The sequence below is a fragment of the Epinephelus moara genome, chromosome 7 (assembly GCF_006386435.1).
Source record: "Epinephelus moara isolate mb chromosome 7, YSFRI_EMoa_1.0, whole genome shotgun sequence".
Lineage (NCBI taxonomy): Eukaryota > Metazoa > Chordata > Actinopteri > Perciformes > Serranidae > Epinephelus > Epinephelus moara.
Window position 1 is genome coordinate 33,337,765 of NC_065512.1, and position 26,700 is coordinate 33,364,464.

General features: G+C 40.5%; 1 protein-coding gene across 6 annotated transcripts in view; it reads left to right on the top strand.

Moving 5' to 3' along the window:
• Positions 1-26,700, top strand: part of pcbp3 (poly(rC) binding protein 3) — a 91,162-nt gene that overhangs the window by 12,412 nt on the left and 52,050 nt on the right. For 4 of the 6 annotated variants that reach the window (XM_050049616.1, XM_050049621.1, XM_050049619.1 and 1 more), the window contains exons 2-5: positions 23,983-24,039; positions 24,216-24,281; positions 24,673-24,778; positions 25,313-25,434. The gene's annotated coding sequence lies outside the window, so the exon portion shown is untranslated. The remainder of the gene's footprint in view (positions 1-23,982; positions 24,040-24,215; positions 24,282-24,672; positions 24,779-25,312; positions 25,435-26,700) is intronic. The other 2 variants (XM_050049617.1, XM_050049618.1) reach the window with 2 other exon arrangements.

Sequence of the window (26,700 nt, forward strand, 5' to 3'; positions counted from 1 at the left end):
CAATATTGTCCTCAAATTTAATGGCCAACCAAAACCGTTTTTTCTTTTATTTTAACTTAAAACCTTTTCATGTCACACACAACATGGAATCTAGCTGATGCTGTTTACTGTAATGCAGTTTGTGATGGAGAAGCATCATGCGCACACTTTAGTTGTGTCGCCAACATGTAGTGTAATTAATTATTTAAAGGTCTGCATGGAACTGTTTTTTAAATCCTGCACCCACCTGCGCACCCAGAATTTGCACCCACTCCTGCCCATCCCTGCAGAGATTCAATGTTTGGCAAATCTGTCCACATCACCCTGCAGGCAAACTAACCAGCTCACTAGACTGTTCTGTAAACCTCTGCATGTTTTACCTCTTTATACAGTCTGCTGGTGTATACTGTGCATGCATATTTCTATCCATTAACTATCATTGTTCTTCTGACGTGGTTATCATAATCTGGGCTGGAGGAATTACTGAGTATTTTGACCCAAGGTGGGGTTCCTCTATATGTAGCCGTCAGAGTTAGGTATAATGCGTTACAAAGTAACGCGTTAGAGTACTTTGATTACTTTTTGCAGTAACGAGTAACCTAACGCGTTAGTTTGCTGTTTGAGTAATCAAATACTTAAGTACATTTTCAAACAAGACATCAGTTACTTCCGTTACTTTTAGAGCGCTGGTCCTTCAGCTCTGAAACAGCAACGGCTGTCGTTTGGTTCTAATAATGGAGATAACGTTAAACCTATCAATCTGAAAGAAGCCACGGAGCTTGTGGCTCGCTATGTGGTCGGAGAAATGCTGCCTATGGTGGAGTCTAAATAGGTGGAGTAGGACTCGCTGACAGATATATTTCAGACTCAGGACTTGCATTATGCCTGGTACACACTACACGCTGGTACTCACCAATTATCCCCGGTCGTCTTTCACAACGTGTGTGATGTCATCGGGTTATTCTTGTCCTATTTTTATTACTTTCACTATTATTTGAGTCACTGCAGAACTGTGTCTGTTCATGTGTCAGCCCATATGTTGTTGTAGTCACCTAAAAGCGTCAGCAGATGGCAGGAGCTACATTTGAAGTGCCATCTGTAAACTGTCAAGCTACTGTATCTTCCACAGGAAGTTCTGACAAATGTTTCACAATAAAAGCCTATTTAGAAAATGGAGGGATTCTCTAGCCGAGGTTATAAGGGGCTTTTAATTTGAAACAAGTGTTGAGTTTGAAATGACGGTGCGATATGTTAACTTTACAAAGACAACGGAGCGGATAAAAAGTAAATATATAAACACACAGAGGGATTAATAAATAACGGACCGTCTATAATGTAGTTTGTTTCAAATGAAGCTGGGAGCCTCTGCAGTTGTGGTGAGTAAAAGCCCCGCCGCTATTTGTTAATGTTATTACTTTATGTCCGACCGTGAGGATGTACCATTGTTTGCTAGCTTGATGCTAATGACAGTAACGTTAACTCAGCGGGTTGACAAAGTGCCTCTGCTGTTTCACACCATCATTTCCCCCTTTTACTCTGTGTGGTAACATCCCTAGAGGAAATATTAAAAACGCTGGGGTGTTGTTGTCATACAGTTGTCTACGGCAGCAGATCGTTCTGTGTTTCTACTGGTCAAAGTGACGGCTGTGATGGGAGAATTGGATCTCAGTGAAGGGCAAGTGGTCCATAACTTTAATTTTGGAGACAAAAAATGTAGGCTTAGCGCCCTGTGGTCCATTGCCCAATAGGAAATGTAGAATACTCAAAAGTACTTTAAAAGTGCTTGAGTTACTTGTCTCAGGGAGTAACGTTGGAAGTACTTTTAAAGTAATTGAGTTACTTTACTCAGGGAGTAACGCAGTAAAGTAACTGGATACTTTTTGAAAAAGTAACGTACTTTGATTACTTAGTAACCCTTACCCAACACTGGTAGCCTTACATCTAACTGTCTTTTAGGCAGCATTCACACCAAATCAGGCATTGCGGCGATTAGCCACAGGGTTGTGTGACGGTGTGGGAGTGTTATTTGGCCCATCTGTGGAGAGTGGAGGATGGAGACCAACCACAGAAAGCCAATCTCCCCATCTCAGTGGTTGTCCTCAAACATAAGTTTGTTTATGTTGGCTTAAATCTTAAATCTGTAGAATCCCCTAGAGTAATCATTAGTGCATTATCTTCACTGCCACAAAAGACACACATGCACGCAAACACAAATGAAGTCAGTGCTCTCCTGTACTGGGTGTCTTTCGGCCTGTTAACCGGTTACATGATTGACCACCACAGCGGGACATTGGGTTGTGTTTGCCGCAGGTCTGCAGCCCAGATGCACTACCTGCATTCAAATGAATGGGAAGACGCTTGATTTGGTCTAAATGCGGCCAGAGGAGGGGGTTGGCTTTTTTTTTTTTTTTTGGAAAGTTGGTAACAAGACAAGGGGTCAGTATACACTTGTTCAGAAGTAGTTTGAAAGATGTGTTGTCCGGCCTTGTGGGAAATCAAAAATGTTTTTTGTTGTTCTGAATGGCCACACTGGAAGGCTGAGTGTAAAAGCAGCCGTCATAGAGAGAGGCAAGACGGGATATTGTTTAAGTATCAGAATAACACACAGTCTCTCCTGAAAGCCATTCACAGTGAAGAAATTGTTGTGTTAAGATTGAAAGCAGAGAGCTACAGAGAGAAACTTAGACCCTGGCTCCTTTCTCACCGCAACACAGCTGACCAATCACAGCAGGACGTGGGCATGACTGTTGGTTTTGGAAAGGTACAAAAATAGTTGGCCAACCCCCCCGTCTGACATTGGGAAGGTGTGTGGTCGTGGTGGTGGTAGGGGGGGCTTTGAATTGGAAGTATACTTGCACTATTTAATTTTAAACAAAGTGTCAACCTTGTGGTGTCACATAAGAAGTCAGGGGATCACCAAATTAAGTGTTTCTCTGAGAGCTGATTTCCATCACACATACAAACCAGAATGTGGCACATCAGACACATTGAAGTGATGAGACACACCTTAAACACAGCACTGCATTTAGAAACTAGCTTCTGATTAAGACAGTCATTTTCTCAAACTGTACAACTGCCTTTGAATGCACCATTAGGGGAGACTTTTCACCAGCACGATCTGCAAAAATCTACTGTCTTGGGTTAAATAAGGTTCCGTTCTGTAAATGGAGAAACACTGTAGGCTTTGTTTGTTTTCACCAAGTCAAGACAGAACATAAATCAAAATCAGACTCTGTGACAGTTCAGCAATGTTGACAACTGCTGCTGACAGTAGGCTTTCACATATAGTGCACTGGGTCACAGCATCACGGTAAATTGCACAGTAGGCTGGATATTACCAAAACAATGTAGATTACACCATCATTCACAGTGCGTGTGGAATCTATTTGTGGAATGTGCAGAGAATCGTCGTACTATGAGGCAGTTACACTGAATCTGATGATTCATATTAGATGAAAGCATGGAGAAAATTCACTGTGTCCTCCTTAAAGAAAAGAAAAAACAGACGTGTCTGCAGCTTACTGTGGAAACGCACGTCTGGTGATGTCAGGAGAAAGTGTAACAGATATTCTAAAGCTCATCTCTTAGCCTGGGCTCTTGGCACTCGCCACTGCCTCTCAGCGTTTTTGCTTGATTAAAAAGCGCCCAGGAGTTTGTAAGCGCGTGGTAGGTGCGAGCGCACACCCTGACAGCTTAACATACTGATTATTCAAGCCTCTTAGGCTAAGCCACGGCACTCGAGTGATGAACGTCAACTCCCCTCTCTCCCTCGCACAGTCTCCATTTCTCCCTCTCTTTTATTCTTCATTTGAAAGAGTGGAAAGCCAGTGACAGCTTGCAGAAGGCAAACCTGTTGTCTGGGAAGCAGAGGGGATCAGTGACACAGTGATTCATACACTGCTGAGGCTTTATTTAGACATAATCCACCCAGCGTAGGGTCCTCGCTCGCAACTTCTTGTATGCAGTAGCCAGGCTGTGTATTGTCCAACACTGTGGACCACAGGGAAAGTCCCTCCGGTGGGGTTTAATGCATTAGTGGTTGCCTGGTACAATCCTGATGTCCTCCTAGAGGGGTCAAATTATCACACATACAGAACAGTGCTGTTTTGTCATCAAAACAAATCAAACCACATTCTCAACGTGGCTAGTGAACGCTCAGTGTACAAGGATCGTCATCTAAAGAATGTCTTTCACCATTCCTGTTCTGTTGGCGCTGCACAACGGCCATATGCACTCTGTTGGCATTATAGTTTCTGCCCCTGTTTATCTATGCATTCATACATGAAAGGTTATTCTGACTGAATAATGTCATTCTGAGTTAAAGAAACATCTCTGTAATGGTTATAACAAATTGCAGCGAGGATATTTTGTATCTGTTGCGTGTTATGGGTTACATTGCAGTGTAAGCTGCCCTAGTCTGTATGTGGGCTGTGTGCACTCTCAGCTTGCTGGCGAGGCCGTGGCTACTACCGCCGAGCCACACCTGACCAACAGATTGGCCCCAGCTGGAGGCTGAGGCAGGAACAGACACAGCAGACGCTTACCTAGTGATTCAGCTCACACTGTGGACATGCACAATGGAGGAGTGCACAAAATGCCACTTCAGCTGCCTTTCGCATGTCTTTGGTGGACTGATTTGGTGGTTTGATTACAGACAAACCACTTTAAAGGATAAAGCTTGTGATATTCTGCACAGATATTTTTTTATTGTCAACAAAACCACTGAAAACACCAAAACCAATAATGTAATTCACCTCTCAATACTTCTTACTATCTCTGGCTCTCAGTCCCAAGCCCATTTGTTTCTACAGAGGACGTAAGTCTTTATAAACAGGCCAAAAATATATAGTGTCTTCTTTTTTAAATACTAAAAAAACAGCTGCACTTTTTGCTTTTGGGCAAACATTATTCAAACAGGAATAAATAGTATTTCTGTGGGGAACTGTTTTTTACAGATTTAGTTTTTTTAGCAGGAATGCGGGATTGACTTAAAATAAACTACAGTACCCATGTTCATGTTCACAATTAAGTAACTCGTTACCTGATGCAATAATGTGTCACACTGATGCATTTTTTAAATTTTCTGGACAAACATGGAGCTACTATGCCACAGGAGAACAAACATATTACGCTTTGACTACACCAGGGGTGGGCAACCTAAGGCTCCGGAGCTGCATGCAGCTCTTCAGCCCCTCTTCAGTGGCTCCCTGTAGCTATTACAAAAAAATACATGGAAATTAATAATGGTTGTTTTTGTTTAAACATTTTAATTTTCAAATTCTATGGCCTGGCAGATTTTCGTGTAATTTTTGCTGAACCTAAACAGCAGTGTCTAGCTAGACTAGCTATGGATTCCAAACCAAAAAGGAAAAGTCCTGGAGGAAAATAGAGACTTTAATAGTGTGTGGACAGATTTGTCTGCTTTCACCGCTAATGCTGCAAAGTTTAAGCCCCAAATTATTATAAATAGGCCACTGCAGAGTAGCCACCTTGAGTGCTCATTTAGACCTATTAGTAAGGCTCATATATGTTTTGTGGCTCCAGAAAAAAATGGCTCTTTTGATTGCAAAGGTGGCAGACCCCTGGACTACACAGATAAAACCTGTTGATTAATTCAGAGTTTGGTTTGGACTTTGCATGGGTGAGATCAGTCAAAGAAAAACAGAGTATATTGACAGACATGTTCTTCAATTCTCTACTCTGCAAATATATTTAAAAAGTGCCATCTTTGTCTTGGTTTTACTTTATTTCATTTTGGACTGAAAAAAATCAAATTCAGTTTGCATTACAAAGTGCTTTAGGGGCAATAAAACAATATTAAAGTTAAATAGAATCTAAAAAATGACGAAATCAACATCTATACAATCATATTTTAGGGGAGTATTACAGGCAAAAGCTAAGCTTAGCAGAAAAAAACATTTCAGCAACATCAGCAGGAGGTCAATGTAAAGGATTCAGCAGATTACAATATTACGTTATTGATTCCTTATTTCCTGTTTTTAGGTTATCAGGCTGGGGATTCACTACATGGGCAACAAGTCTGTTAACCTTGCTGTGAACTTCTAAGCATGTCTTTTTTATATTTTTCCATGTTCAATCTCTTTCATCTGTCTCTCCTCTAATTTCATCCTCCTATCTGAGAGAAAGAATGGGATGGCTGTGCTCTCTGCTTCTCTGACACACTTTTCCTCAACGCCGCCTTTATTTTTTTATTTTTATACTTCTCTGTGCAGCTCCTGAAGCATCCGCAGAAGAGGCTGCTAAGTCAGCGAGAACTCAGCCGAGTGTGCTTAAGCAGATGTAGAAAAGGAGGCGAGCGCTTCAGGAGCTTGAGAAAACACTTCCCCGGGTTGCTGCCGCTGGCGTATGCTCAGCGTCTTAGGTAGTGGGTTTGATGGCAGGGGGGGTTGGTGAGGGGGGGGAGCAGCCGTAATGAAATGGGGCAGGTCTGAAAAAGGAGAGCTTAAAATCCCATTAGCCCGAGCTGCGCTTTTCCACCTCCCCATATGTACAACCTAATTCATTAATCACTAAAAATTTCAGAGACCCCCCAGAGGGACATATTTAAGAATTCCATCATGTACTATTAGAAGTAACATTTGGATGACTGGATGCACCAAAATAATGCTGAACGTGGTGCATTAACTTCTGTTAAACTAACTGTCAAGAGAATGTCACCTTACAGCTGTGCCTTGTTGTGTGCTCCTCTCTCCCTGCCTTTCTTTTCTTTCCACATTAGGAAAGAGGAAATGCTCTTAACCCTCCCTTCTTCCTCTATTATTCATTTAATGGAATACTGAAACTGTGTCAGTGCAACTGCTCAGATATTGTACCAGACCTGGTGTGCAACAGTGGCTCTCCCTCTCTCCTGCCTTGTAGTCTCTGCTTTCTTGTTTGCACGACATTATGGTGTCCCCTTATCTCCTGTCTGTTGTGTATTATCACCTGATGACATTAGAGACATGACATTTTGCAGGCCTATTTGAGACACGCCATCTGTTTCAGATCAGCACCAAACAATGGCAACAATAATTCCGACAGCTAAAACCGAGCATTGTCCTCTTGCTGAAAGCTTGAATCAGGAATCACATTTAATTAGCAGACACAAAACTTCCATAATAATGCACAATCTGCGACTTTTCCTCTCTGTATTGACACTGCAACACAACTGGAGCACATTAACTGCAAGAACATCCTCTTGATTTTTTTTTTTTTTTTTTTTTGACATTTTGCAGAGCTCGTTGTGAGCTGAGCCGCAATCTGTTTCCCTGCAGGCGAATCAAAAGTGGAAGCAGATTATTTAACCAGCATGGTGTGATCTCCACGCACCCAGATTTGATGGAAATTGATCCATCGGCTAATTCGCTTTTGTCGTTCTGCAAGAGGGAGAGCCGTATGACATCATGATTACCCCCCGCGAATGTTTCACCACGCATGGGCGTGCTGCTGTCGTCATGTGTAAACCTCGTAACTCCAATTGTTGGGGGAATTTCAGTGTATTTACTTGAAGGGTTGAAGTGATTTCTGCTGGTTGAGTAAATTCTGAGGGAACCCTTTGAAATATACATGAGGTCAGTCACAAATGCATGGATGTCAAGCTACAAAAGCCCCATATATGTCTCTATACATGTCAAAAATGTGTGTGTTTGTGTGTGTAGAATGTGCAGAGAGTGGAAACTACAAAAACGACAGTCAAATGTAGGAGGTTCTTAATTTTTCCCCCCTCTTTGGGATTAAGTGGTTAAAGACTCTTGAACATCAAAGAGTTTCAGTGTCGTCTCCATGTTAAGGAAAGGCTCTATGATGAAGGTGTGGAGATGTCAAATGCTGCTTAACGATGCAAATTATTAGGCTTCCCCTGACACACACACACAGACACCACACACATATAAGATGCAAAAACACATTTTCACCCCGTAAATTAAGCGCATGCATCACATATCATTAGCTCATTCAGCTAAGTGGCACACAGAGTTATGACATTCACATGCATCAACAGTAACACACTGAAGTCTCCACAAACCACACAACTACAGTATTTGTAAATCTGCACATTAACCTTTTAATATCTGTTCACTGGTGCAACGAACAGCATGAAGGTTATGGGGATTTGGACAATTTTACCTTTGATGTGTAGCTCCATTCATTTGCATGTACATCAGAGCGGCAGTGCTGTTAAAAGGTCTTCTTAGCCGCTGACCTCATTAATGTGGTTAGATCAAACAGTCTTTTATCGTCTTCTATCTACCATTTAGCAATGGGGTTCTCAACTGCGGGGTCAGAACGCTACAGGGGGCTGCAAGACAATTTTGTGGGCTGTGCCTTTATTTTTGGGTTACCAAGAGTTCTCTGCCATTTTAAAATTGGATACGAAATTAAAACGAAACAACAAAAAAGTTCTTTGGCTACATATATTACCAATATTACCTTAATGCGGATATATTGGTAAAGGTTTGTTAGGTAAGGGGGGAAAAACAAATTTACTTCAGTATTCCGATTTTAATCAATTGTTTTAATGCCTGAATCGATATAATTTGATTGCAACGTCATATGTGTTTCACGAAAAACAAGCCTGAAGTAAGAAAGCAGAAAATGGCAGACGATCCAAGGACACTGACCTTCAGCTGCTCAAATAGCAACTCCAAGTCCGCCAGCTCACCACAAACTCCCTGCCAGATGAGCAAACTTTCTGTTGCTGCCATTACATAGATTTAACCCAGCCTGCTGTGAACCCCGTTGCCGGGGTTTGTGCCAGCTGAATTCAGGTTGCTATAGGTGCTACTACAAGTCTATTTTCTTTCTCCGTTTTTTTCTGAAGATTATTGTTTTGCTTTGGTTTTATTAGATATGACAGCTTTAGCGTGAAAAGGGGAGAGACAGAGGGGGGATGACATGTAGCACAGGGCCATGGAATGGAATTTAACCCACGGCTGCTGCGGCAAGGACACAGTCTTTGTAGAGAGGGCACCCACTCTACCAGGTGAACGACTGGGTGCCCCTAAAGGTCCATTTTAGAAGCTCGCGCCTGCTCTCCTCCCAGCAATTAGTCTCCTAGTGGCAGAGAGTGAGACAGAGGGACCACGGGGTGCACAGGCTGGCTAATTCATCTCGTTTGTGGTCAGATAAACAGAAGAAGCAAGAGAGCAGAGCAAGGGGCTGAGGGGATCAATGCATTGTGTTCAAATTATTTCACCTTTTTTGTAAAAAAAATATGGAGCAGTTTAGTTTTTATTTCAAAAGGCATAGGCCTATATTTTTTATTCATTTGACTGTACATGTGTATTTTAGTAAGTAAGTAAAATGTATTTTTTATAGCACCTCTCACAGAGTAAGGTCACAAGAGGGCTTCGGTGAAATAAATTTTTTAAAATAAGACCATAAAAACAGTTACTAGTTTATTTACCACTTTTCAAAGCAGTAAATGATGCTGCTGAAATAAAAGTCAAAAAGACTAACTGATATGAGGTGAGCATTGTTTTTGGAAATACACAGTCTCTAGAAGTGTATGATTCAACCTTTTCCCATGATCAAGTGTTACAAAAGTAAACAAAAACTGAAACCAATCATATTATCCAATCACAACACATAGAATTACAATACTTGAAAAAGGCATTACTCATCAAATCGGCACTCAAGTGTCATGATTGTATCGAATCCACAAGTATATTGTCCCACCTGTAATGACTGTACATGAAGGTACTAGGGGAGTACTACAGGCTATTTCAGTTTGGATTTCTAGTCTCATTTATTTAAACTGCTTCTGCTCGAGAACAGAACTTCCTTGTTCTCTTTGCTTGTATTGCAAGCTAGCTATGTTCCCACAGTGAAAACTGGCGTCAGTGCATCAATGACAGTGCATTGGATGTTATGGACAGTGATACATTTGACAGTATTTTAGCTGAGTCGGCTGTATTTAATCGAGCCAGAGTACACGACTAAAGAGGTGCAGCAGAAAGGACCGGTTGAGGCTCCGGTAGCCATGACAGGTTGGCCGTCAGAAGCTCAATGCATCCTGGTACGTGTAAGCGTTGTCGGCACGGCTCCGTGAACAGGAGAACTTAGCTTTCTCAGTTAATATAACACACACTGAGGAACGTATTGCTTCTCTTGACTACATTTACCATCAACACTGAGTGGACATGGACATATATAAGGTGGTGAATGTTTTTTTGTTTATATTATGCATGACAGCTCTTGGCAACCTGTTCTCACTCCGAAGTCTTCGAAAACCAGCGCTGGGTCATTGCCCACCGGTGTCAGACACAGACAAAAAAAAAGCTGTCCTTTCAGTGTACTCAGCTGGTTGCCATTATTGTTTAATGGTGCCTGGTGGCATCAGGGGGAAACGTGGTGGGACAACAATGTAAGTTAAGACTGCAGAGGTCCGAGTAGGGTGGTAGGGAGAGGTGGTGGATGTGTCCAACGACCACTAACTTTCACCAAGGAGGCCAGTGTTGGCTTCCTATAAAATTATGAAAGCCAAAACTGATCTTTTTTCTTAAACTCAACCATGTGCATGTGTTTCCTAAACGTAGTCACATGCGTTTGTTGTTGAAGGAAAAAAAAAATCAATTTGTGGCGTTGTACCAACATACTACGTTTATTTTGAAAGAGACTGTATGCAAACGATACATTTCATGTGAAAACAGAAGTGTATTTTGAGAGGAGACAATGCATGTAACAGGCAGAACTTGCAGAGTGCCAGAACATCAACAGCCATGACCAGATGTTGATATGTGACAAAGTTGGAGTGAGCATGTGTTGTACTTGCACAACACTTGTATTGGGCTTTTCTGACCTCTCAAAGCTCTTCTACACTCCGAGTCACATCCACCCATTCACACAATCACACACTGGCGGCCAAGGTTACATGGTGCCACCTGCTAGTCAGCACTCACACAGCCATCAGGGACAATGTGCAGGCTGGAGGAGCCGGGGATCAAACCCCCCATCTTCCGGACGACCCGCTGTACCTCCTGAGCTACAGCCATGAGAGTGCACATGAGCATTACCATTCCTGTTTGCAGCTTTGCGCTATTTTACTGTTGATGCAGGTAACATGCCAAGAAATGCAACAAACATGGATGTAAACAATGCAGAATTTTAAATATTTTTTAAAGAAGAAAAACTTTCAGTTTGCTTGTTTTCCCACAAGGCTATACACAGTTTGTTTGAGAGGGAAATATTTAACGTAAAAATAATACTTAATTTACAAAAAAAAAGGAAAGTGTTTCTATTGCAAAGTTTGTCCACCAGAGGGCACCAACACCAAAAATTTTTAAACACGGTATTTTCTCCTCACGTTCCTCAGTGTGTGCTGTTGTATTTTGAAAATTGGCCGGATTCTCTCATCTTTTCTGTGTCCGACTTCCAGTTTGGTACGATCCGCTCTATCCAGCTTGACAGAAGCGCTCGCGGCTCGCATGAAAAATAGACCAGATGCCGAACTGAAGCGCTGCCTCCGCGGGCGCTCCGCTCTGCTCAGCGGCCTGTGTGGACAGTCAGATAGGTTAACATGGGCGCCGATTGAAAACTGCCTCCGCTGCTGGGCGCTGCGCTTCGGTTCCGCGTACGGTGTGTCCAGGGCATTATGTCAACAACGCTACATGAAGCAGATGAATGACTTTTTCTCTGCAGTGTGAAAACACTAGTGGGCAGGGGTGGTAATTGCAACCGGTCAAAATGACCAATGGCCTTCAGATTTTCCGGTCATTGTTGTAAAAAACCGGCCAATGACCGAGAATATCTGGTTAACGCGACCCCTGGCTTGGGGTGTCTGCAACAGTGACTCGAGATATCCAGAACGTATTCCCGGAGTAGTTTTTATTCCAGTCACTGACAGACTCGAGGGTTAAGTCTGTGGAGACGACACGGGTGATAGAGCTAGCAACCGGGGGGAGGGGTGCAGCACACGTTAGTGTCCATTGCTACCGTCAGACATCGGGACAACACAACGATTTCCACAAGTTTTCGGATGTCATGCAATGCCCGTTCACTCAACTGTAGCCACATTTGTTCTCTATCACTGACACCGCATTTTGGACAGAATGATTGATTCAATTTGAATTACGAGAAAGTTAAATCTCCCGGTATTTTCCATTGTTTCCTATGGGAACGAACCCCCGCGAGGCTTGGCTTGTCGAACCCAGCAACTGTAACCAAGGGGGGCGGGACCATGGGCGGGTCTTGGCAAAGGGTGGATTAGGCCCATACTGCTGTCACATCTTCAAACTCTCAGATACCTGAATTGACCCTTAAAATTCCACTATACTGGGTATGTCCCTGTGGCTTAGGATTTCGGCCAATCCAGGCATTTTTTGAGTGGATCAAAAATACATCACAGTCCTAAAACAAGGCTGTTTCTCATAGTCTCTAAAAATATTACTTTTTGGAGACACTATGTTTTTACTGGACGTATACTGTATGCATCCTTTGATAAAGGATCACAAGAAGGCATTGATTTGTTTTAAGAGATGACAGGCAACAGAGGTGAACGACTTACTATATGTGTAGTGTGTTAAGTAAGTTATTCTCTAATTGTAAGTCAAGCGAATCTATGAACCTGCAATCATAGCTATTAATGTGAGTGTTCAAAAATAATGGCTCCTTTGAGTGCACCTGTTTACGTGTGTGAGAGTCAGAGAGAGAGGGAAAGAAACCGAACAGAGCGACCGTCTGTTTTTACGTGAGAAAATCCACTGGAGAAAGAAAAAAGCTGAGTTAGTTCAACATCATTAAATCTGTAACTCACCACCTTGGGGAGCAATCAAGCTCCATTTGCAGTATGTCTTGATAAAAAAAGGAGAAAATCAGGTAATACACCCTGTCAGAAAAATTGACTGGTCAACAGTTTGCAGCTGGTAATTTATCAGATTTATTAAAGCTGGCACTTTTTATCTGCAGAAAAATTGTACTAGTAAGGGGAAAAACAGCTGTGCAATTTCCATGCACATAAGGAGCGGCATGTCTCGTGATGCATGAAACTCATTTGGCTGACTGTGTACATAGAATTCCACTTCTCTTCAGTCAGAAATATGAATACTTGGGCTGGACATTAGTAGAACGATGAGGAAGTTTGCCTCTTTAATTCTGGAGATGCATGCAGGATTAATAAGGCTCATATCCTCTATTGCAGGCATTACAGTAATGTTACTCATCTGGCAAAGAGGAATAAGCTAAACTATAATTAGAGTGATATAATGGTGAAAAAAAAAAAACCCACTGATGATGTCTTTTTAAAGATTTGCTTAATATGTGCCTTAGTCTGTCTAGAAGACAAGAAAAACTCTTGTACTTGAGCCTTACATATTCAGATCAAACAGTTGGAGGAGCAACATCTATTCTGCTCTTTTATCAGAATCCAGAAACAGATGGTAGTTGATTCATAAACACCAGAGATGATACAAACAGAGCAAATTAAAGAACACGTCTCAGTAAGAAATCTGTCCACAAATGGAGCACCAGTCTTGCAGGATACATGTCATGCCAGCTACAAACAGACTTGTTGTGACTGTACATCTAACAAATGCACTTAAAACTGATTTGCAGGCCGTGATTGATTGCCAATCTCGGAATAAATTGGTGGTGAAATTCCTTTTATTGAACAAGTTGCTTGTCACAACTGATAACACAAAATTCCTCTGTGCAGTTTGCAGACAACAATAAGCTGTGGGTGACCCCCAACTGTTGGCAAGGGATACTGCACTCAGTTTAAAAACAGGATTTAGCAGAGATGGGGAATATTACAGTGTGATGATAAACTCAAAGCCAGAGTTGGTGCTTTTCAAGCACTGTAATTAGAAATGTTGGTCATTCATATTACTTTTGTACTCTAAGACTAAACAATCAGTCATTTTTTCACACCATACAGTGTTGACAAATTGAAAAACAAAGGCGCACTGCAGAAAACATGTGGGTAATTGTCTTTCGCTGAGTGACAAAAGTGATGAGGGGTGTCAGGAGAATACAAACAAAATAATATTCATCATTTTTGAGAAATATGTGATTTGTATTCAGGGCTCTGTGTCTCAATGTTCATTCACACAGATGTCACAAAGGATGAACTGATTTGAATAACCAGTGTGAAATGTAATTTATCAGACACAGCAACGTAACGGCCCAGAAAATTATCCTGACAGGCCTCACTTTGCTCATATATTTATCTCTGCATTTGTCCTTTGCGTAGTTTGACTTGGACTTTATCCAGTGGACGTTTGAGTCTTCTTTGCACATCTCTTGGGGTTAAGCATCCACAGTGTAGATATTATAGAAGAAATGACTAATTGTTGCACTTACATCATTAAAGAACAACTTCACGCCCTGGTTCAGCTCAATAAGATAACTTATTTTGCAATAAACTGTATAAACAGGACCTGGACCAATAGAAAATATATAAAGTGACTATACATCTGATTTATATGGGTGTAAATCACAACTTTCATCACAATATGATGCACTGATGTTTTTTGGACAACAATACGATGTTTGCTGATATCACAAACTCCGCCACGATACAGTTTCAATTTAACACATTTCAGTGGCTTGCGATCGATATGAGACGACACCTGTCTTTTTCGTGGCTGCTTGTCATTATCTGCATGGTGCTAGGCCGCAAGCACTGTTTGAATAATTTGGAAGGAGGTGGATGGAAATGGTGACAAAGACATGACATGGGAATTTTAAAATATCTTGAAGATGAATATTTCACTTTGTATTAATAATATCAGATTGTTGATAACTACATCAATCCAGATCAGTGTCATTGCATTAAAAACAAAGAAACCAAAAACACTAAAAGAGAAGTCAGAATTCCAAGGAGCTCAGTACAGTGTCATGTTTTGTCATGTCTTCGTTTTTTCCTCAGGCTGTGACTGAAGTACACTGTGGCACAGCATGGAGAATAACGTCTGGTGTAATAAAGAAGTGTTGTGCAAAGTGTTTTAATTTTGTTGGACTTGCATAGTAGTCAAACATATATATGTGATTAAAGTCTTTGTCAGTTGATGGTTGTTCACAGTGATCATCTGCAACTTGTTATTGTCTGTTCAGGGCTTAAGGGCGTTGGCATTTACTGTGTTGATGATGTCCAGTGACACGTTTATTTTTCTTTGTGTGCGTAGACTAAATTGGTTGGTGCACACTATCTGAGGGCAGTGCTGTGTACTGTTAGAGGGGCTGAGGATCAGGATGAGCAGGCTAAGTGGACTTGCAAAACATTTACATCATTAACATCCTCCATTGGTATATTTACATTGTAAACCTTGTACAACATGATATGGCAATACTTTGGTGGCTCATAATTTTGCTGATAAAGCAAATGAAGTTTTTGTATAAAGTGTGCACTCTGTCTCAGTGACACATACACACATAACACAACATGCAAATAGAAAGCGGTGTACACTACATACAGTATGCACATGCACACGGTCTCATATCATCAACACATGCACATAGCACAAACAGAGTCTGCGCACACACACACACACACACACACACACAGTTCACCACCCGACAGTTGCTGTGATGAGCAGGCAGAAAGGAGAGCCTCTCTGAGCATAAATATGTCCAGCGTCAAGATATACAACTGGCAATTCCATCTCCAGTTGAAGCCTCGCCGATTGCTTTTTGCCCCTTCCCTGCAACTCATGCAGGCGTGCAACACACACAGACAAAAACATGGCCTTGCACATGTGCATGCACAGCCCAGATGCATAATGCAGGCACAATAAAGGGGGTCAAAGACGGGATATCTAACTAATTAAAATGACCTCTCAGTTTAATTGAGGATTATCCAAACACATCCATCTATCATACATTGATGCTTTGCACAGCGGAGCAGCAACCTACAACCAGGGAAGCCATCTTATTCCTTATACCTTGCACTGCGTCTGGACGTTCACATTAGAACCGAAGAACTTTGTGATCACACTGAATAAATACATCCTTTATGAAACATTTAAATTAAATGATTTTTAGTCATGATTGTGTCCCTGTAAGTCAGTTCTGACAGTATAGATGATCTTAAATATCATGTGTGACCTAATCAACTACTTCTGCCAACAACAGTCTGTTTTTTTAAACATTTAACCTTGACGTGACCATGTAGCCCTGCTGTGACTCCAAATCATCTTGCAGCATAGTCTAAACATAAGTAAATGAATGACAGGGTGGGTGTATAAATCATGCAATACTCAATTAAATAAAAAGGTCCGTTTTACCCTTTGTAATTTCCTGTATGTAGGTACCTTAACATTTGATTCCATTTCAAATCATTCTGCATACTGTATCAACAAATGAAACCCCAGCATGCTAGTTGGCCTTAATAAATCATTTGCAGCAGTTATACATTCTTCTACGATAATTAATGTAATTTGATTGGCTTGAAAGGTCACATGGTAATTAACTAAGATACGAAGGGATGCACCAACTTATTGACTGCACATCAGAATCGGCTGAAATTCACCTCGTTGACTGCCATCGGCCTATTGGCAAATAAGACGACATTCACCAATGGCAGTGGCCAATGTTTTTCTGTTGTCACATTCATTTTGTGCAGGCTAAAAATCAGGTCTCTAGGTCCTGTCTGGAATAACCAGAGATCTTCCCCACACAGGTTGCACAGTGTTGGGTGAAGGTAACTCATAACATTCTCATGATGTGTTTAAATGTAATTATGTAAAATGTAGTTGGTTTTTTTTAATAAAAAATAATGCGGTTGTTTGAAGGAGACATATTATTATTTCTAAAAAGTCCGTATTGGCCCAGAATTTCTTGTACAACTGGTGCATCCCTGCAGATAGTTTCAAAATGGTAAAAAAAATAAAAATAAAATACATATATATATATATATGTATATATATATCAAAAATATTAATATGACAATGGCTAAAAACAAGTGAAATTGCAAATACACAACTCAACAGTTTTAACTGAACTTGCAGGTTTTGTGATATACAGTCTGTTCCTATATTTTGAAACTTGTTCAGAGGAAACATTTAAAACTGAGTTTTACAGAACAGTTAGTTCAGCAGGCGTCATTGTATTGAGTGTTGAACACCAGTACAGAGTAAACTCAGAATAGAGTAGTTTTGATAGACTGTCCCTTCTGATTGGAGGAGTTAAATGTTCTAATACAAGTCTATGCTCTGATGAAGGCCACCAGGCCAAAACATCAGCATATTTTTTTGACAGGGCCAGAATAAACTGCTGTTATTGAAAGTAGTCAACTTTGTCCTGAAGATCTGTGTGTGTGTGTGTGTGTGTGTGTGTGTGGTAGTGTGCTGCCTTTTTTAACATAGTTTTGTTTACCACCAAAAAACAAATACTAGGAAGGCACTACAACTTTGGTTTTGCAAACTACTGGATCAATCAGCCTAATATTTTGTGAGTAAAATAATGACAATATGCTCAAGGATCTCTTGTGGTAATGGTGATACATAACACTGTATACTGTCACTGACTGCTGATGTCTCATACCTCTTACCCTGACAGGAGCCACATGTTTGGCTAAAAACAACAAGCATTACTGTCTGTTGCAGGCCATTTTTTGGCTTTTATTGTGGCTCAAGAACTGACATCCTGAGAAAAGTTTGGTCTTATTTTGAACAAGAGCATCTGCATCTTATTTCCATAACCAATATGTTATGATTCTTTAAAGTCAAGCATGATACGAGATGAATTAGTCTGTGTTTTTGTTATACTTGCTGCTATCTTGACTGTAAGGGAGTCATACCACACCGGGAGTGTTTTGGAAGCATAGCGTTTCACCTGCCAGATTTTGTAGACTTTCAGATTTTGTTGATTTGGTCAATTTCCTTGATATTTGTGCTTCTGCCATTAGTACTGTAAGTCAAGTCAAGTCAAATTTATTTGTACAGCACAAGTAAACTCAGTGTGCTTTACCGTAAAACATTAAATAAATGAAATAGAGAACGTAAGTACTGTATATAACCTAGTTAAAAAATTTGGTCAGTAGTCTACAGACAAAGTTAATACTGTTTAAAGTCCAGTTATGAGCGGCATGGATCAAAGACTTCTTACTGTGTTTCAGTTACATAAAACATAACAATCTTCATAATAACATCACATCTATATTTCATATACTGTACGGTGCCTGTTAGCAGGAGAACGAGGCATACATTTTTATTCATTTCTGTGACACTTCTGAAACGTGCTACTGTGTATCTGCTGGAATTACAAGATTTGTCGAGAGTGGCCGCAATCAGCTCGGGCGTCCGCCTGGTGGAAATCTGCACTTCACTGAATGCACATTTCTACTTTGCTTTATAATTTCTGAGAGAGCATGACTAATTTGATGACGTGACACAGCAAATGAATCAAAGTTTGAAAAACTTTAACCCTCCATGAAGGCATAACGCAGTTTCACTATTGTGTGATAGCTGTAGAGTTTGCTTGAAGCTGAAGTTTTCATATGTTTTTCTCTTAGAGTGTCACAGTGTTCAGCAACTCTGACAAAAACACCTCAGAAGCAAAAATCCCTAAAACGCAGCAGTCAAGAAAGCTGATGCACACTCTCCAATAAACATAGCATGACTAATCCCTCCTCTCAAATGACAAGGCCTAGTCATCTTACACACAGTGAATGGTCTCCCTCTAAATGACTTCAAAGCAAAGCATTTGGCACAACACAGACTTGAGTGATGGAACTACACTTCTGTCAGTCGCACACAGGGTTAACTAAACAAGCAATTTCAGTGTGGCAGCATTTGCTAAAAAGCTTGATGGGGCCAGCTAAGCTCCTGTGATTGGCCTTTGTGTGTGAAAGTGACCACTTAAGTGCTGTGCAGCCTCTCCTGAGTGTGTTTGTAGGCATAAGCATTTCCTCTGACTTTTTGCCGGCTCGCCCTGTCTGTGTGTGTATGTCCTTGAGAATGTAGTGCTCACTGGTGCTTTTGTGGTTGCTTTGCTGTGTGTGCATGTGTGTGAGAGAGTACATCTGTGTTTATAAATGCCCTGTTTTATTATGGCGCTGTGCAGTATAGTGTGTTTGCATCATTTATGACAAGATGTCAATGCCCCATGTAAAAACATGGGCCATTGACACAACTTTTGAAGTTTTAGTCATCTCAGTTTAATATGATGTGGTATTTTCTTACTTTAAGGTAATGCAACCAACAAAATTATGTTTAATACGGTCAAAAAACATGATGGAATTGATTTACATTTCATATGACATGGCACTGTGACTATAGCCCCTATACCATTGCTCAAAAAACCCACTGACACCTGCTAACATCTGGCTTTTGTATGTAATGGTAATGTTACAGTCTGCTTTCACAGAATGCAGTCAAATGACTCTGCAGTAGTCACAGGTATTTATCGGGATATTGAGTTGGCCACATAACCCATAAAAGGGAACCTGGAAGCGGCAAACTTTTTTTGGTGCATGCGCCAGGTATGCAATTGTCATTAGACTGAATAGGCGTCATCTTGGGGCTCAGTATCTAGTTATACACATCTGTAGCACAGCCTCGCAGAACTGCTAGTGTGGCTGTAGACTCTAGTCTTGTTAATCAGGTCACGACATGCAGTGTTGCACATTATGAGTAAGAAGGACGGGGCAGAGAAACACGACGAAGGAAAAGTACGGGCTAACTTTGTTTTACATAATTACAGTTTGTCAACTGTGGTATCATTTCTATTACTGTTATTATTTGCAATCTACACAATTTTTCAGGCAAGCAAACACTTTCAACAAAGGGGTGGCGCAGGGTCAGCCATGAACGGTGCCTCAGGAGCAGTTTGGGGGCTTGATGCCTTGCTCAAGGGCACCCAGACAGTGCCCAGGCGCTGTACTGCCACCTCTCCAACTGCCATTCCACACTTCATACTAAGTCCGTTAAGTGACTTGAACCAGTGACCCTTCAGTTCCAAAGCCAAGTCCCCATGGACTGAGCTACTGCTGCCACCAGCAGACAGCAGGATTAATGCTGTCACACAAATAATGGCCATTACTAGTCAACATGTGACGAGCTGTTAAAGGATAATTCCAGCTAACTACAACTTAGATCTCATATGGTCATCATATCTATCACTTACGAAATCACTCCAACAGGACAAGAAACATGAGCGGTCAGACGATTGGACACCCAACAGTCTATTATTTTGTCTAAACTAGGAATTGAACTATAGAATACACTGACTGGATGTTTGTTAGCACCAATACTGACATTATTAAGAGGATCTGGTATCAGCAATGAGGTAACTAGTCCATATTAAAAAAAATGTCCTCATCAATGTCTTTATTAAGTTTGGTGTGTCCCCTAAATATTACAGTCAGTCACTGCGAGCTGTCAAGTCAGTCTGTAGTGCCTCACATTACCTTACATAGAAACTATTTGAATGAGTTCCATGCAGTGCTATACAGATTTTAAATTTGGGGGAAAAAAGAAGCACTGGAATGGAATTGATATCCGGTATCAGTTCATCCCTACGCTAAATCACTTTATTTAGAGGTGAAACCAAAAGTGAGAGCCCCAAAAATGTTTGTAACAATCCTCTATTGCACAGGAAAATAATGTGCACATACATCTATGATAGTAGGTCAAAGGTTAACTGTTGGAAACTGTGATTTACAAAACAGAATTTAGGTAATTATTTAAATATCTGACTTCTCCTCCAAATAAGACAACTTTAGTACATTATCTGACAATGATATTACCCGAGACAACTGTAGCTGTGTACAGAGTGAGTTTGAGGAGGATTTTTTTTGTGCTTTTTATGAGAAACATATTAAGGGAATAGGAAAATATTGTCTCCAATATCAAATTTAAGAATATTTCCTCCAAACAACTTGGAGAGAAGAGGGGATGTTTCTATAAATCTTTAGCAAGTATAATTGTGTGGTGCCCTGTCTGCTGTCACATTTGAACTGTTCCTACACCCACAAAACTTGCATAAATGGATATGAAAATGAAATTTAATAATGAATGTTTAAATGTAAATCAGTTATTAAGTCAATTAAAGCTGATACCAGTTTTATCTGTGTATTTTAAATTGTGCATGAACGCTAAATTTTACCATTCGTCTCAAGGCTGTAATGTTCACATTACTCACAGAGGACAAAGAAATGATTGGTGCTACCCTGTTTTTTTTCTTTTCTTTTGAACCAAAATGGCTTGTCTTCAATAAACATGGGTACACTTGACTGCACAGTGCAGCTCTGGACTCAACATTTTGTGAATTAGTTACTTTGCATGACAATACTGATGTAAAAGAATCATTTTTTGCAAATCTGTGAATTTATGTAGAAGAACAGAAATCAGAATTTCAACACAAATTGATTTAAATTAAATAAAAATGCCCATTCATCACAACAAAGTCAATTAAACACAAAACAATTTTTAAAAATCTGTCAAATTGATAGAGTGCTGCTAGACTATTTTTTCTTATCCGCTCTCTTTTATTGTGTGTGGCCCTTGCATTTGTTTAAACTGGCTTTCTGACTAAATGTTTTTAATAAAGTCAAAGCACTTATTTACTCTTTTATTTGTATAAACCTTATCGAGCCATTTTTTTGAAATGTTAGCAAACCTTGAGGAAATTGTGTAGAGTTAGAGTTAGGGTTAACAGCTCCTGAAGGCTCACCCTTGCTTTGTCATTTACACATTTCTTGTGATTGCATCCAGACATTTAAAGTATCAATGGTACCTTTTTACACATCAACATTAGCTTACTGCAGCAAATGAATGTGGGCTCCCAACTGAAATATGCCATGACTGACAGAATGTATGCTGACAAATAGTGATAAATAAGGCGATGTTATGCACAGGGGGCTGCTGTAGTGGCTTCCAGTGAAAGCTGCTCACCCAGCACGTACGCCCAATAAGTGTCACCTGCTTCCTTCCCATAACTCATCCACATTAGTGTCTTTGTCTGAGAGAGTGATTCTTCACACACATGAATGGCTCAACATGAATACTTTGATACTGATCTTGATGGCTTTCAAACAGATACTGGACCCAGTCTTTGTTGTCTGTGTGTGTCCCTAGTTTTACTCGTTTTTCAAAGTTTATGTAATTAATGCATACGGCAAAAAGCCTGTCTTGTTCCCTGACCTGTAGTTACAGCTAAACAGGCCTCATTGAGATCCAAGATGGTGTGCGATTTCCTCCTCACTCACAGATTTGAACACCCATCGCTGCCACTGGTGTCTGAGAGTGAAGTTCCACTGGTGGCTCATTATTATTTCATAATTCCCCTTGCTGAATCAAGACACAAACACAACATAATTAACATGCGCATAGACAGAGAGTTAGCCTATGTGTTATACATTTGATATAAACTCAAAGTGTAATTTTCTGTGTGCACATAAGGTCTTATTACATATCCATATTCCAACATATGGTGATGTGCTGCCTCCCCCCAACACATCTTAAATGCTACATTAATCTTTTGTGTGTGTGTGTGTGTGTGTGTGTGTGTGTGCGTGCGTGCTTGCCTGAGAGAGATACTGTAGAGAGAGAGAGAAATAGTAAGTGAAAGAGAGATGTGTTCACCATCAGTGAAGGGCGAGTCCTTTAGCAGACGGGGTCAGCGCTCTAATCTGAGGAGGTGATGATATTGTTAGGATATTTAATGAGAGGATAAAAGCAAAATCGAAAAGGGGGGATGAGTATTAGCCTTTTTAGATATCATTAAACATTAATACTGTCAGGGGGTTGGAGCACACTGGGGTCCTTTTCATTGACTTTCATGCTGCGTGCTAATAGAGTTTCACCTCTGGGGACCTCCCCACCCCCACCCAGCCCTCGGTGCAGCGCTAAAGCTAAGAGAAGATCAGATCGCCACCCCGCTTCTGAGGATAAGCTTAGTCTGTGTGTGTGTGTAATTGTAGATTATGTGAGGTCATGCACTCTCTCTTGCTCCCTGTCTGTCTTTTGCTCATGATGTATGATATACGCATATTATAACTATTAAAAGGCCCTGAAGAGACTAGCATATATTAACCCAACATTTAATCCTGAGAAGCACTTCAAATACTTTTTTAAAAAAAGTTGTTTTTGTGGGCATTTACAGTGTACTGCTTGAAGTATTTAGCAAATTACTGTTTACTCATATTTTAAGTTTTGTTTAGTTTTAGACTTCAGACATATAAGCAGTGTCTTTCTCATACTTCTATTATTCATAAGCACATCATTAGCTAATATGTCTGTGATTTTGTGTGCATTGGTCGATGTCTATGTATAAGACAGGCCTCTTTGGCATTATTCAGAGGAGTGTTTTTGTGTCCTCGATGATGACAATTATTTTTATGATCAATTAATGTGCGGATTATTTTTCTCAGTTCATCATTTTGTCTTCAAAATACCAGAAAGTAGTTGAAATGCCTATCGCAGAGTCCTAAAGCCCAAGTTGATGTCATTAAATTACTTGTGATTAAATTGTTTGTTTTTCTCAACCAACAAGACAAAGCTAAAAAATATTCACTTCCCTAATTAACAGGACGTACAAATGCAGCAAACTTCACAATTAAGAAGCTGAACTGGGGGATTGTTGGCATTTGTGTCAGAGAAATGACTCAATTAATCAATTTGCTGTCCATTATTTTTCTGTCGATCACCGAGCGGACTAACAGAGTAATAGGTTGTTAATTTGCCATTGCACTCTACTGTCACCACTTATGACAAATGTCAGATATAACAGTAGAGGCATTTATGTCATCAGTATTCGTATGTGACCTTTGGTAAATGGTGTTGTTCTTATGTTAACTGTTCAGACAAAAAAAACATCAGCAGCTGAACTGAATGGTGAATCACGTGAAGCACCAACAGAGGGCAGTGGTCCCCTTCTAAAGAAAAGAGGCTTGGCAGCGCACACAAACTCAAACACTGTGTATGTGCATGTGTGTATTGTAGAGCTGGGTGTGGCTGGGAATGAATGAGACCCAGCGGGGTACGGGCAGATGGCGATGGAGGGAGCTGTTACTGTACATCCCCTTAAGTCACACTGACACTAAAATTAATATATGAATCTCATTCACAGGAATTTCTCTCCTCTCCTCCCCTGGAGTGCCATCTGTCAACAACTCAACAGCACAATGTAAGAAACATTAGCACAACCTGCACTGATTACTCATTCAGTAACTTTGCCTATATTCAGAATTAAACCCTTAATGCATTTACTTCATGCATAATGATAATGTTATAATTCATATTAACAGCAGAGGAGTGCTCATCATCATTGCCTTTAAAGCAGCATCTTCCTTTCTCCAACAGATCCGCTGAGTCCACTTCCACACTTTAGTTGATCTTAATACCCTTCTGCTGACCAAGCGCAGCAAAGTAAGTGGTTGTGTTAAATTTGATTCAGATGATTCTACATCTCTTTGAAAGATATACAGCATGGATCCCAACATACCTGAAACACTTCATGCTCTTCACACTTGAAGAGCCACATATTTATGCAAATGCAGGCCCTCTAAATTATTACATCATACAGAGGTTAAATAACCTCAGCCACAGATTCCCACAGGCTAGAAGTCACTCACTCATTCACTGCGTTCATAAGATAGTTGAGTATTCAACTGCATTTAGTTGATGCAACTTTGAGTTAACAATCAGAATACTCCTTACGCCAAGGCACAAGATTTTATCTGTTAGATCCCTATGATTCAGCTGTGAAAAGTCCCTGTAACAGACATGTTCTCATGTCTTAACACTGTGATCTGTTTAGGTGCATCAGCCAGACGTCCAGTCTCCCCGTTCTGCTGGAAGGCTGCCAGCCACAGGTCACATGACCTGGAAGAAAAAACCTGGGAGACTTTTGGGATCCCTTTTCGGTCAGACATGCCCTCTTATTGCTATTGCTTGCACACACTATGAGCAACGTGACTGATGGGTTACTCTATTTTGATTGAAAGGCGGTGGTCCCAAAGTCTCGGTTTTCTTCACAATGTATCGATCCTGTAGAGAGAAACACAGGCTTTATAAGAAAAACAACCTATGTAATAATAACCTATGCCTCAATACAACTTCCGAGTGATATTCTAGTGATATATTATTTTAAAGAGTAAAAAAGAAAAATTCCTCGGGTGGATGATATGAGACGAGATGTCATGAATCTGTTGTCTTTTCCTGGTTTTAAAGGCTACATTACAGTGAAGTGATGTAATGTCATGAACTCACCAGACTGTTCTCGCTGTTCTATTATTTGTCTTTACCCACTTAATTATTAAATCGACATTACTGATGATTATTTATCAAATATTATCAAGGTATTTGTTAAAAAATATTGTGATATTTGATTGTCTTCATATGGCCCAGCCCCAGTTGCAACCTCTCTTTTCCTGTCTATTGTTTTTCCTTGGCTTTAGCATGGGCTGGTTATCAACCTGAAGGGAAGTCCAAAGGCTGATGAACTGATCTGTGTCCGTGTGAGACCACATTGCTCTGGTGTCCTGTATGCCCTGGGAACACAACGCCCAGTGCAAATCTGGTGAGTAACGACACTCATTTGATCTGTCAATGGTAAATTGATGGGATGTACTGTACTCCTTCCATTACAGAGAGGTTTAAACAAGCAGGTGTCCTTGATTTGGAGTTTTAGACTGGGTGGTGGTTGATGGGGGGCTGTGGCACTGGCACTGACATGCAGACAATTTTAATCATGGAATTGTGTTTGCTAGAAGGCAAGTCAAACTATCAATGACGCAATGTGGGAAATATTTGCTCATTAACAGAATAAATATTTAATGTTTATGACTGCACATCAAACAACCATGACTGCTCACCCTGTTTTATATACTACTACTACCTCTTCTTTATCTTCCCCCTTTCAGACCATCTCAGTCAGCCTAAATACCTGTCTCAGTTTTCTGTACTGTCAGATAAAGTAACAGGGCATATACTCCTCTGTCACTCCAAACTTCATCTCTTTGCTGTTCCACTAGCCTCTCTAACACAATGTCATTTCACAGAGGGTTTAAACAAAATCTCCCATCAGCTTCAGGGTTTTAGGGTTCTGTTTCACAATTTTACACACAGTTAGGACTTGATGAGGTAGTGGTTCGTCTAAACCAGTGTTGCTCAAAGTGCTGCACACAGGCCAATGGAGGCCCTCAGTAACATTTTGTGCAGCCCCTAAATGTGACATGAAATGTATGCATTATATTTTAATTATTCGTGGTCCATATACTTTTAACTTTCAATAGCTTACTTTTAATACACCATTAAAAGACTGCATCAAACTCACCCCCCCACCAAGCATCCGTCAGCTGTTAGCTAAAGTCAGAGGTTTCAATGGACAATTCAAAATACACTCTGCCTGTGCAGCACTCAATTATATGCTAGCTCCCTAAACTGGCACTGAGTCATCAACACTTTGAGTACCCCTGGTCTAAACATTTGATTATGTGAATGCTTTTTCCAAACTTGGGTGTAGACCAAGAAACCATAACCCAATCAAACTAACATTGACTGATAATGACTGACTGATGTGTGAGGTGATCTATGAGTTTTCCATTTAGTGTTCATGTAGCATTGCCATGGTATGTTTAAATAATTAGCCCTGTAGCTTATAAGCTGTGCCTGTAGTTGAATTAAAAAATGGGCTTTTCTTGTTTGTCACCTAAAATGTCTGACCTTGACTACACTGACTTGTATCTGTGTAACATTTTTCACTAAAGAGGTGTTTTCCCACTCCACTACTGAAGGGGGCGAGCCAATCACTTTCTAATACGGGAACACGTATCAATGGGGAAAC